Consider the following 12,540-nt stretch of genomic DNA (forward strand, 5'->3'; position numbering starts at 1 on the left):
ATTAATCCTATGCATCACAAGTCATGCCACATCAATTGATTATCGTTTTTGGTCTTGGTGACCAAAGCTGGACACTTTCACCTAATGACTAAAGCTAGGTCCCTCCGTATATGCTAATTCCTGAGTTCTGCACTGCAAGTTCCCTAACCAGACCAATATTTTACTTTCAGGTTTAGATTCTGTGAGAAAACAGGGCTGATTGCAGAGCCCCCCCTAACTTTTTGCCTGACTCTGATGGTGGCATGGGTACTGCTACCCAGTCCCTGGGCCGATGCCCTGTGTAAAATGAGTATGCAAATTAGGCTAATTATAATTGGCTATGTCAACCTACCTGTAAGTCCCTAGTATATGGTAGGGCATGTAGGTTTGGGGATCCCAGCATAGGTAGTGCACCCATAGGTGCACTGCTGAGGTTCCCAGGGTCATTTTAAAGGCAGGCCTGTCTTGCTGGCTGCTTTTAAATTAAAGTTAAATGCAGATTTGACGTTGGAATCAAAAGTACTTCCAAAGTGTTAGACTTTTCATCCTTGGCGTGGTCTCCCTTAACTTTTTGCCTCTGTTCCCCAGGTTGTTGATGTGTGCTGGACTCTGATTTTACTGTTTTTGTTACTCTGGGCACTTTACCACTGCTAACCAGTGCTAAAGTGCAAGTGCTCCTGTTTAAAATGTGCACGTAATTGGTTCTCCATGATTGGCATATTTGTTTTACTGTTAAGTCCCTAGTAAAGTGCACTAGAGGTGCCCAGGGCCTGTAAATCAAATGTTACTAGTGGGCCTGCAGCACTGGTTGTGCCACCCACACAAGTAACCCTGTAATCATGTCTCAGACCTGCCACTGCAGTGTCTGTAAGTGTATTTTTACACTGTAAATTCGACTTGGCAAGTGTACCCACTTGCCAGGCCTAATCCTTCCCTTTTCTTACATGTAAGGCACCCCTAAGGTAGGCCCTAGGTAGCCCCAAGGGCAGGGTGCAGTGTATGGATAAAGTAGGACATATAGTAATGTGGTTTATATGTCCTGACAGTGAAATACTGCCAACTTCGTTTTTCACTGTTGCAAGGCCTGTCTCTCTCATTGGATAACATGGGGGCTACCTTTAAATATGATTAAAGTGTAGATTCCCCTAGAGAGTAGATGGACATCTGGAGTTTGGGGTCCCTGAACTCACAATTTAAAAATACATCTTTTAGTAAAGTTGATTTTAAGATTGTGCGTTTGAAAATGCCACTTTTAGAAAGTGAGCATTTTCTTGCTTAAACCATTCTGTGACTCTGCCTTGTTTGTGGATTCCCTGTCTGGGTCAGTTTGACAGTTGGGTTGTTTTTCACCTCGCACTAGACAGTGACACAAAGGGGGCTGGGGTGTAACCTGCATTTCCTGATTAGCCATCTCTGCCAGGAGGGAGGGGTGGAGTGGTCACTCTCATCTGAAAGGACTGTGCCTGCCTCTGACAATGCCGGCTCCAACCCCCTGGTGTGTGTCTGAGGCCTTGCCTGGGCAAGGCAGGATTTCACAAGTAGGTGTGAGTCCCCTTTGAAGAAAGGTGACTTCAAAGACTAAAATGGGTATAAGAAGGGCACCCAAATCTACAGACTTTAGAAACACTTCTGGAACCAAGAGGAACCTCTGCCTGGAGAAGAGCTGATAGCTGAGGAAGAAGTGATGCCCTGCCTGTGACTGTGCTTTGTGGAGCTTTCCTGTAGTGCTGCTTCTGCCAGAGTAAGAGGGCAAAGACTTGGCAAGTGTACCCACTTGCCAGGCCTAATCCTTCCCTTTTCTTACATGTAAGGCACCCCTAAGGTAGGCCCTAGGTAGCCCCAAGGGCAGGGTGCAGTGTATGGATAACGTAGGACATATAGTAATGTGGTTTATATGTCCTGACAGTGAAATACTGCCAACTTTGTTTTTCACTGTTGCAAGGCCTGTCTCTCTCATAGGATAACATGGGGGCTACCTTTAAATATGATTAAAGTGTAGATTCCCCTAGAGAGTAGATGGACATGTGGAGTTTGGGGTCCCTGAACTCACAATTTAAAAATACATCTTTTAGTAAAGTTGATTTTAAGATTGTGCGTTTGAAAATGCCACTTTTAGAAAGTGAGCATTTTCTTGCTTAAACCATTCTGTGACTCTGCCTTGTTTGTGGATTCCCTGTCTGGGTCAGTTTGACAGTTGGGTTGTTTTTCACCTCGCACTAGACAGTGACACAAAGGGGGCTGGGGTGTAACCTGCATTTCCTGATTAGCCATCTCTGCTAGGAGGGAGGGGTGGAGTGGTCACTCTCATCTGAAAGGACTGTGCCTGCCTCTGACAATGCCGGCTCCAACCCCCTGGTGTGTGTCTGAGGTCTTGCCTGGGCAAGGCAGGATTTCACAAGTAGGTGTGAGTCCCCTTTGAAGAAAGGTGACTTCAAAGACTAAAATGGGTATAAGAAGGGCACCCAAATCTACAGACTTTAGAAACACTTCTGGAACCAAGAGGAACCTCTGCCTGGAGAAGAGCTGATAGCTGAGGAAGAAGTGATGCCCTGCCTGTGACTGTGCTTTGTGGAGCTTTCCTGCAGTGCTGCTTCTGCCAGAGTTAGAGGGCAAAGACTGGACTTTGTGTGCCTTCCATCTTGTGAAGAAATCTCCAAGGGCTTGAGTTAGAGGTTGCCTCCTGTTGTTTGAAGTCTCAGGGACAGCAAAGACTTCTCTCTGCCAGCACCTGGAGTCTCTGGAGAGACTCCTGCTCTGACAAGTGGTGCCCTATCCAGTCCCTGGGCCCTTGAAAGGAAAGCTGGTGGAAATCTAAGGAAATCGACTTCGGACGACTCCGTGACCGACGCCGCTGCTGAAACCGGTGACACCGCCTGCACCCGACGCCGTGACCTTCGTTGGAACGCAACGCTCTTCGCAGGCCTGACGCCGCTGCAGCCCCGCTGAAGTCCGCGACTCCGTGGAAGTCGCCGCACCACGTCGTGACCGACGTCGCTCGAAGTGCACGGATTCAACGTTTCGCACAGACGCCGCGATCCCCGACTTCGCGCATCGGCTTGTTTTCACTCTTCACCAAAGGTACTGTACTTGGGGGTCTACACGACTCCGTGTTAGGCGCCGCTGGTGTCGGCTTGTTGGGAACAACTCCGTCACGACGCCGTGTTAACATCTCATTGAAGCATTTGTTTTGTTTCTAATTGCTATTTTTGAGTTTAATCTTTACAAAATTCATAACTTGGCTTGTGTATGTTGGATTTTTGTCGTTTTGGTCTTGTTTTGTTTAGATAAATATTTCCTATTTTTCTAAACCAGTGTTGTGTCATTTTGTAGTGTTTTCATTGAGTTACTGTGTGCGATGGTACAAATACTTTACACCTAGCATTCTGAGGTTAAGCCTACTGCTCTGCCAAGCTACCAAGGGCGTAAGCAGGGGTTAGCTGAGGGTGATTCTCTTTTACCCTGACTAGGGTGAGGGTCCTTGCTTGAACAGAGGGTAACATGACTGTCAACCAAAGACCCCATTTCTAACACAAAGTCTTAAACTACCTTATTTTTACACATAAGCCACCCCTAAGGTGTGCCCTAGGTGCCCCTAGGGTGGATGACATGTAACTATAAGCAGGGACCCTATAAAATAGTTTTTATAAGCCCTGGTGTGGTAAAACAGGCAAATTCATTTCCCCTCACTGTAGTGAATGGCCTCCATAGGCTAAAATGGGGAGACTTTATTGTAATTAACAAAGTCCCCTTAAGTGTCAGATACTTCAAGTTTGGTATCAAATTAATTGTTATAATAAATCGCTCAACTTACATTTGGATTTAATATAACTAGTTCAGGTGAAGAGTTTTAAACTCTACCTGAAAAGTTGCCAACTTCAGCTCTGTAGTGCCCTTATCTGATTGGCCAGCCTCTGGCAGACTAGCAAGGCTGCCTTGATGAGGTGTGAAGTGGCCTGGGCGGATCACAATGAGTGTGCCTGGGGGAGGAGAACTGTCTCAGCAGATGGGGAAGCAGGAAGTGTGTGTGTGTGTGGGGGGGGGTGGGGAGGGGCTGCCAATCTGGTCTTCAATGGCAGGGGAAGGACATTTGGAGCAACCCAGCACCTCCCTCACATCCTGCGACTCCAGACAATTAGGTGCCCTCTTGATTAGATCAGGAGAGGGCAGGAGAGGGGCGTGTTTAGGATTTTTAGCCATACCAGTGGGTGGGCTCCGTCAGATGTAATCTCCAAAAATCAGTTTCAGTCATGATGGATTTTTGATTAATTTTGCTCCCTGAGAATGATTTTTGTCACACTTCCCAGGAAGTGGTCACCACAGGGGGAAGGCCCCTGCATCCGATTGGAGAACCGGGACCCCCCTGTTTTTCACCCAGGAGCAAGGATGAATAAGGCACAGCTGCACCCACACCTTAGATCCCTACCAGATTCCTACAAGGAAGAACATCAGGAGAAGAAGCACTTCCCTGCTGGACCCCTGACCTGCACCTGGACACTGCACTCTGAAGGACTGTACCAGCTGCACACTTGGGCATCACCACAAGAAGGACTTTGACTGGCTTCAACTGGTTCAAAGAGGGACTTTCTGTTTGCTACAGGTGAAAAATTGCAAACCAGAGTCCCCTGTCTCAGATTCTGAAGAAACTGACCAGCTGACCACTGTCCAGTGGCCATTTTGGAATTTGAGCAAGGTGCACTCTGGGAGTTTTAGTCTGCACTCTCAAGGAGCAACTCAGAGCTTCTGGAACCTTGTTGTCAGCTGTGGACTCCAAACGAACCTTAAAATACCTTCTGGAAAAAGATCCAGAAGTTTGGAGAAGATTGGAGAACTATTTGGAAAAAGCTCCATAGAGGGACTGACCCGCCACGGCAACTCTAGCCGGCTTGCCTCAACCGTAACCCGGCCTTACTTGCAGGTTCATCCCGCTGAAGAAAGTCTCAAAAAAGTGACTAAATCCGAACTTAGAAAGTTGACCACGGATCTCCCAAGCAGTGTATCCGAAGAGGGCTCCAGGGACGTCGGATGAAGATTCAGGTTCGGCCTGCTCTAAGGATTTTCATCTCGAAAAATCATCTAAGTCCGAACGTAGAAATCTTCACCGAGGGCTCCTGCGACGCGAATCCGAGGAAGGGCTCCAGGGAGGTCGGATCGGACTGGCGACTTCGTCCTGCTGAAGAAAATCTTCAAGAAAACGACCAAGTCTGAAGGTAAACTTTTGACCGAGGCCTCCCGTTTGCTGTAGCCGAGCAGGGCTCCATCGCGGTCGGCCTTAAACTTTGTTTTTGGCCCTGTCGAGGTGCGACCAGATGACCAGATGGATAAGTTACTTACCTGTAAATCCTAGTTCTCTTCCAGGGGTATCCTCATCAAAGTCATAAACATTGAATATTCCCGCCCTTGTGCGGGGACCCCGGAGCATATATAAAATATATACACATTATACATGTGTAACAAACAGTCATGCAGGCTATCATGTTAAAAACAGGCTAAAATGCTTTATTTCTATGAAGTTTTTTTTTTTTTTTTTTTTTTTTTTTAAATACTACAATAGAGCATAAATAAGTACCCAAGCTCCTAAAACTAGGCTTGGGGAAGTACGCAGTAGCAAACTCTAGTGAAAAAATAGAGAAAACTGCATTGAAAAACAATGAAGCATTCTTAGCCAATAGGCTGCATGTAGGTTAACACAGGAGAACCATAAAAACTTTGGCACTGTGCCTTTAAGACCCTGAGCACCTCCAGTATCCCACCATGCCTCAGGGGTGAAGGAAAGGTGACAGTTGGTTCACAGTTAGGTCAGTTCTTTTTACGGTGACAATTTGTATAATTGAATCAAAATACTGTCTGTCCTGCACTTCCAGTAGACGTGTGTCCGGGGAGGAGGGTGGGTTGTTTATGACTTTGATGAGGATACCCCTGGAAGAGAACTAGGATTTACAGGTAAGTAACTTATCCTTCTCTTCCAGGGGATCCTCATCAATAGTCATAAACATTGAATAGATTAGCAAGCCCATCCCTAAACCCAGCGGACTGTCCGATAGAAGTGCAGGAATAGACATGTCTTACGCAAATAAATTCCTTAGAGAGGCCTGCCCCACTTGGGCATCCGCTCTTGCATCTGAGTCTAAACAATAATGTCTTGTAAAAGTATGGACAGACTTCCATGTAGCAGCCTTACAAATCTCAGATATAGGAACATTGTTAAGGAGAGCAGCTGTAGCCGCTTTTCCCCTTGTGGAATGCGCTCTAGGCCGCGCTAGCAATTGTCTATTAGCTAGCTGGTAAGTATTAACAATACAAGAGACTATCCATCTTGATATTGTTCGCTTAGATGCTGCTTCTCCTGTCCTTAAATGACCATAGTTCACAAACAAGCGGTTAGAGTTTCTAATCGATTTTGTCTTGTCCAGATAAAATTTCAGCACTCTTTTCAAGTCTAATGAGTGCAATGCTTTCTCAGCCGGAGTTTCCGGATTGGGAAAGAACGTCGGTAAAGTTATGGTCTGATTAATATGGAATTCTGACACCACCTTCGGAAGGAAAGATGGGTGAGTTCGCAGAACTACTCTATTGTCATGAAAAACCGTGTACGGTTCTTTTGCAGACAAGGCCTGGATCTCACTGACCCTCCTCGCTGAAGTAATGGCCACCAGAAAAGCCGTTTTCCACGTAAGGTGTTGTAAGGAGGCCTTATGGATAGGCTCGAAAGGAGGGCCCATAAGTTTTGCTAGGACTATGTTCAGTTCCCACGGAGGAGAAGGCCTCCGAATTGGCGGAAAAACTTTCTTCAAACCTTCTAAGAAATCCTTGACTACAGGTTTCGTAAAGAAGGATTCCTGAGAAGGTGACTTGCGATAGGCAGTAATAGCAGACAAATGTACCTTAATAGATGATACCTGCAGACCGGATTTCGCTAGGTGAAGCAAATAGGACAGTATGACGTCATCCTGCGCCCGTATGGGATTATGGCCTTGCTGACAGCACCATATGTAGAATCTCTTCCACTTAAAAGCGTAGGAACGCCGCGTGGAAGGCCGTTTAGACTCTTTCAAGATGTTCATGCACTCCTGCGAGAGTCCTAGGTGCCCATACTGCAGGAATTCAGGAGCCATGCTGTTAAGCTCAGAGAGGGTAGGTTGGGATGCAGAATCCTGCCCTCCATTCTGCTCAGAAGATCCGGTCTGCACGGCAGCCTCCTGTGAGGTTTTTCCGACAGGTTGAGGAGATCCGTGTACCAGAATTGTCGAGGCCATTGTGGCGCTATAAGAATCATTCTGGTCCTGGATCCGTAAAGTTTGCTGATCACTGCCGGAATGAGGGGAGTCGGAGGAAAAGCGTAAAGAAATGTCCCTGACCAGTCGATCAACAGGGCATTCCCTCGAGATCCTGGACGGTAGAACCTGGATGCGAAGTCTGGGCATTTCCTGTTTACATCGTCTGCGAAGAGGTCCAGTTGAGGCCGACCCCATTGCGCGAAGATGTATTCTGCGACTTCGTCGTGCAGGACCCAATCGTGAACGTCCTCCAGGTGTCTGCTTAGAAAGTCTGCTTCTACGTTCTGCTGACCTGGCAGGTGAACTGCTGTGATTGACATTCCTCTGGCCAGGAGCCAATGCCATATCGCTTGGGACTCTCGTGAAAGGGGTAGGGATCTCGTTCCCCCTTGTTTGTTCAAGTAATACATCGTGGTTGTATTGTCCGTCTGTATCAATAGAGTTTTCCCCTGAATTAGCGGTGTGAAAGACTTGAGAGCCAGATGGACCGCTCTGAGTTCTAGCAGATTGATGTGGTACTGCTTCTCCTTGTCTGACCACAGACCCTGCGCTTGAAAAGGACCCAGATGAGCCCCCCATCCCTGAAGAGACGCATCCGTTACCAGAGTGTCGGATGGAAGTACCTGGTGAAACGGAGCGCCCACTGACAGGTGAGGTCTGTGCATCCACCATCTCAATGACTGCAGTGCTACCTCCGGTAGCCGCATTGTGTCTTCCCAGCGACCTGTTCTTTGGCTCCAATTGGCCTCCAATGCCTCTTGGAGGGGTCTCATGTGGAGTCTGGCATTTGGGACAATAAAGATGCACGATGCCATGGAGCCCAGTAGTGATGTCACCTGACGTGCCGTAGGTGCGCTGGCTCTCAACAGGTCCTGGCACTTCATATTTATTGAGGACAGTCGTTCCTCCGAAGGATACACTTTTTGTAGTTCTGTGTTTATGATAGCTCCTAGGTAGTGAAGACTCTGCGTTGGAGTCAAGGTTGACTTCTGGTAATTGACCTGAAGACCTAGAGCTTCGCAAACTCCTAGTACAATGTCGCGATGGCTTCTCGCCTGCTCCGGAGAAGAAGCCTTTAGTAGCCAGTCGTCTAGGTATGGATATATGTATATCCTTTGTCTTCGTAGATGCGCCGCCACCACTGCCATACATTTCGAGAAAACTCTTGGAGCAGATTTCAGGCCAAAGGGTAGAACCCTGAACTGGTAATGCTGTAACGCTACTCGAAAGCGCAGGAATTTTCGATGCTTTGGAGCTATTGGGATGTGGAAATACGCATCCTGCAGGTCGATGGAGCACATCCAGTCTCCCTGATGCAGTTGAGGGAAAATTTGGTGAAGCGCTAGCATTCTGAACTTCTGCTTTCTTATGTATTTGTTCAGCAGTCTTAGATCCAGGATTGGCCTGAAAACGCCCTCTTGACCCTTCTTTGCTACTAGAAAGTAACGGGAGTAGACCCCCTTTCCTCTGTGGGCAGGTGGAACCCTTTCTATGGCATTCTTTCTTAGGAGGGCGAGAGCCTCCTTGCGTAGCAAGGTGAGATGAGCCGGATTGTGTTTGGTTGGTGGCAAGTGTGGTGGAGGCTGCTTGAAAAGGAGAGAATAGCCATGTTCGACAATATTGAGCACCCATTTGTCTCTTGTGATAGAGTGCCACTCGTGAAGATGAGCAATAATACTTCCCCCCACCGGAGTGGTGTACAGTGTCGAGGGAAGCGAGACTTCATTGCTTAGTGGGTGCTTTTGGAGTGGACTGTTGAGGTCTACTTGACCCTCGCTCCCTTGTGTTTCTTCGCTGAAACAGAGGGCGTCCCTGTCGTTGCTGAGACCTTTGCGACCAATGAGGGGTTTGAACCCTCTGTTGGAAAGGGCGTCTATCGTACGGTCTGTACCTCCGCCTGAAATCTTTCCTTCTTTCGAGGCCTACCGCCTTCATGGTATCCACCTCGGTCTTCATGCGGGCCATCTCTTCGTCTGCATGGGCACCGAATAGAGAATTCCCGGCAAATGGGAGATTCAGGATACGTTGTTGTGCCTCCTGTTTCAAGCCAGTGAGCCTCAGCCAGGAAGATCTCCTCGCACAGATACCATGTGCGTACCCATGAGCCGCCAAATCCGCCCCATCCGCTGCCGCGCTGATAACTTGGTTAGATACCAGGCATCCTTCCTGTAGAATCTCTTGGAAATCTTGCCTGTCTTCTCTGGGCAGTTTTTCTGTAAATCTACTGAGGGAATCCCACAGAGAACGATCGTACCTGCCCAGGAGCGCAGACGCACTAGAGACCTTCATTGCTGAAGCCGCTGTCCCGCACATCTTTCTTCCCAGAGAGTCTAAATGCCTGCTCTCTTTATCCGGGGGTACCGTGGATGAAGATGCCACCGAGTGGGTCTTTCGGGCGGCAGCTATGATCACTGAGTCTGGTGGCGGATCCTTCCTAAGGAATAAAGGGTCTTGCTCTGGAGCCTTGTACTTTTTAAGAATCCGAGCCGGGGCAGACTTAAGCGAGGCTGGGGCCAGAAAAGTGTCCATGGTCGGCTGCAACAAACCAGGCACTAGAGGCAGCAACTTTTTCGACGCTGATCTCTGTTGTAGTGTCTCAAAGATGATTGATGAGGAGGTAGATGGTTCTGGAACCTCTATATTGAGTTTCTGTGCTCCTCTTAGCAACACCTCGTTGAAAGTGGTTATGTCATCCACTGGTGAGACTCTAGCAGGTGGTGAATCTGTAAGAGTAGGTGAGTAACGCCTGACAGAAGAACCTGATGAAGACCAAGAGGGTGATCTTCTTGAGCGCGACCTGGATCTCCGTTGAGAGCGAGATCTGCTGCGGGACGCTGTAGCCGAGCACCTAGGCCTCGCGGTCGGCTGTCGAGGAGCTGAACGAGCCCGTTCTGCCCCGGCTGTCGGCGATGGCGTTCTTGGCGGGGAGGCAGTGGGTGAATACATTCGCGAATTGCGAATCTGGGGAGGCCGCTGGTCTGTTGAGGCTCTCCAGCCATCTCGGAGATAGGTTGATGGGCGAGACATGCCCAGGAGATGCTCTTGACCGAGAAGAGTCGCTCGGTATGGAGACCACTGGAGACTGAGCCTTGTCTGGCGAGGGGCGATGTTCTGCTCCCTGTTGGACAGGTAAAACCTGCGTCGACGTCGATGGCTGTTTCGACGTCGAAGGACGCCCAGTCGGTTGGTCCTGCCTCGCCGTTGATTGCCTCGACGTTGAGTGCCTTGACGTCGAACGGCGTTCCTTGGACCTCGACCTGCTCGCCGTCGTGTGCCTCGACGTGGAGCGATGGGAGGTTGACGGCGGATGTTTCCCGTGCCGTCGTGGAGATCTCGACGTCGTGTGTCCTGACGTCGGGGGGCGCACGGCCTTTGGCGGCGACCGGGCATGCCGGCGGTGGCTCGACGTCGATCGGCGGGCTGCCGTCGACGGAGACCTGCCCCTACTCTGATGTTCCCTCGACGCCGTTCCCTTCGACGTCGGGTGCGTCGCCGTCGACGGCGATCTATGCCGGTGGGACGGTGGTAGCGACGACGTCGACGGTGAACAAACAGGTATTTTCCTACCTGTCGACGTCGACCGGGCCATTCTCTCCTGAGAATGGCCTTCTGGATGCCTGGGGAGTGAGGAGGACGATGTTCTTTTCCTCTCCTGAAGCCCATGAAGTCGGATCTTCTCTCTGTCTTTCAGAGTCCTCCTAGACATGTTCTTACAGTACTTACAAGTGTCAGGGCAGTGACTCTGAGGCAGGCACACTATGCACAGAGAGTGGGGATCTGACTGGGCCTTCTTCTTCCCACAAGCAGGGCATTTGACAAAAAGAGAAGGCATTTTTCTGTCAGAAAAAACCTTCCTAGCTCAGACAAAGATGTTACTTGTCGAGTGAAAAGTGAAAAAACGCTTTTTTAAAGAATTTTTCTGAGGAAAACTCAGAAAAACTGAGAGCTCAATGCTCCAGGATCCTCTCAGAAGGAGCCGGAAAAAAGAACTGACCTAACTGTGAACCAACTGTCACCTTTCCTTCACCCCTGAGGCATGGTGGGATACTGGAGGTGCTCAGGGTCTTAAAGGCACAGTGCCAAAGTTTTTATGGTTCTCCTGTGTTAACCTACATGCAGCCTATTGGCTAAGAATGCTTCATTGTTTTTCAATGCAGTTTTCTCTATTTTTTCACTAGAGTTTGCTACTGCGTACTTCCCCAAGCCTAGTTTTAGGAGCTTGGGTACTTATTTATGCTCTATTGTAGTATTTAAAAAAAAAAAAAAAAAAAAAAAAAACTTCATAGAAATAAAGCATTTTAGCCTGTTTTTAACATGATAGCCTGCATGACTGTTTGTTACACATGTATAATGTGTATATATTTTATATATGCTCCGGGGTCCCCGCACAAGGGCGGGAATATTCAATGTTTATGACTATTGATGAGGATCCCCTGGAAGAGAATGGCGCTTTTCATTTCTATTTGCTAGAAAACAGTAATTCTTTAAAAATTCATATATACGGTTCCCCTTATCCGATTTTAATTGTTTTGGTGTCATTTTATAGATAAAAATATAATCTATTGTTATAAATTGGTGTTGGATTTGTATTGTGTTTTGTGTTTTACTTATTTACTGTTTTGTGATTTTTAAATGCTTTATACAGTAGTCTCCTAAATTAAGCCTTGTCGCTTGTTGCCAAGCTACCAAGGGTTGAGCTGGGTTTAATTTATGGAGACTTAACTGGACCTAAGTGACTTACCTGCCCTTACCAATAATCCACTTTCCAACAGATTCCCCTTAATGTTTCATGAGCAAAACCTTTATTGCATTTGAATGCCTTTATAATTTGGATATGAAAAAGCATGGAATTGCCTTTGACGACAAATAGGCCATTTTTATCCATTGACAGTCCTCTTCCTGAAAAAGTGGATCCCATGTCCATGCACCACTTTCTGTGAGCCAATTCTAAATTGGTTAAATGTCATTTACAAATATTCAATTTAAACTTCTACGTTCCTGTGTTAGGAACCCATGCAGACACTGGTCCCCAACTATTCGATCAGAATCCATCCTAAGAATGTTCAAGGCTGCGTCTTGTTAGATTGAAACTCCTAATTCACAATGCACAGGAGTCATTTAATAACTACTGACTGTAAATTCCTCCTTCCTAAGGTATGATGCCCCTACCAAAACACTTATTTTCTACTTTTTTCTTTAATGATAACCACTTTAAAGTGGTATAGGTTTCTCTACATGCACCAGTATTTAACCGCTGTTTTTAGAATTCTGCTTCCACTTCCAACTT

At 47.6% G+C, this 12,540-nt stretch overlaps 1 protein-coding gene across 2 annotated transcripts in view; it reads right to left on the reverse strand.

The window, feature by feature from the left end:
- LOC138293639 (carnosine synthase 1-like) overlaps positions 1-12,540 on the reverse strand; it is a 205,572-nt gene that overhangs the window by 50,313 nt on the left and 142,719 nt on the right. The gene's annotated exons all lie outside the window — the stretch shown is intronic.

This window comes from Pleurodeles waltl, chromosome 4_2, assembly GCF_031143425.1.
Source record: "Pleurodeles waltl isolate 20211129_DDA chromosome 4_2, aPleWal1.hap1.20221129, whole genome shotgun sequence".
In the NCBI taxonomy this organism is placed as follows: domain Eukaryota; kingdom Metazoa; phylum Chordata; class Amphibia; order Caudata; family Salamandridae; genus Pleurodeles; species Pleurodeles waltl.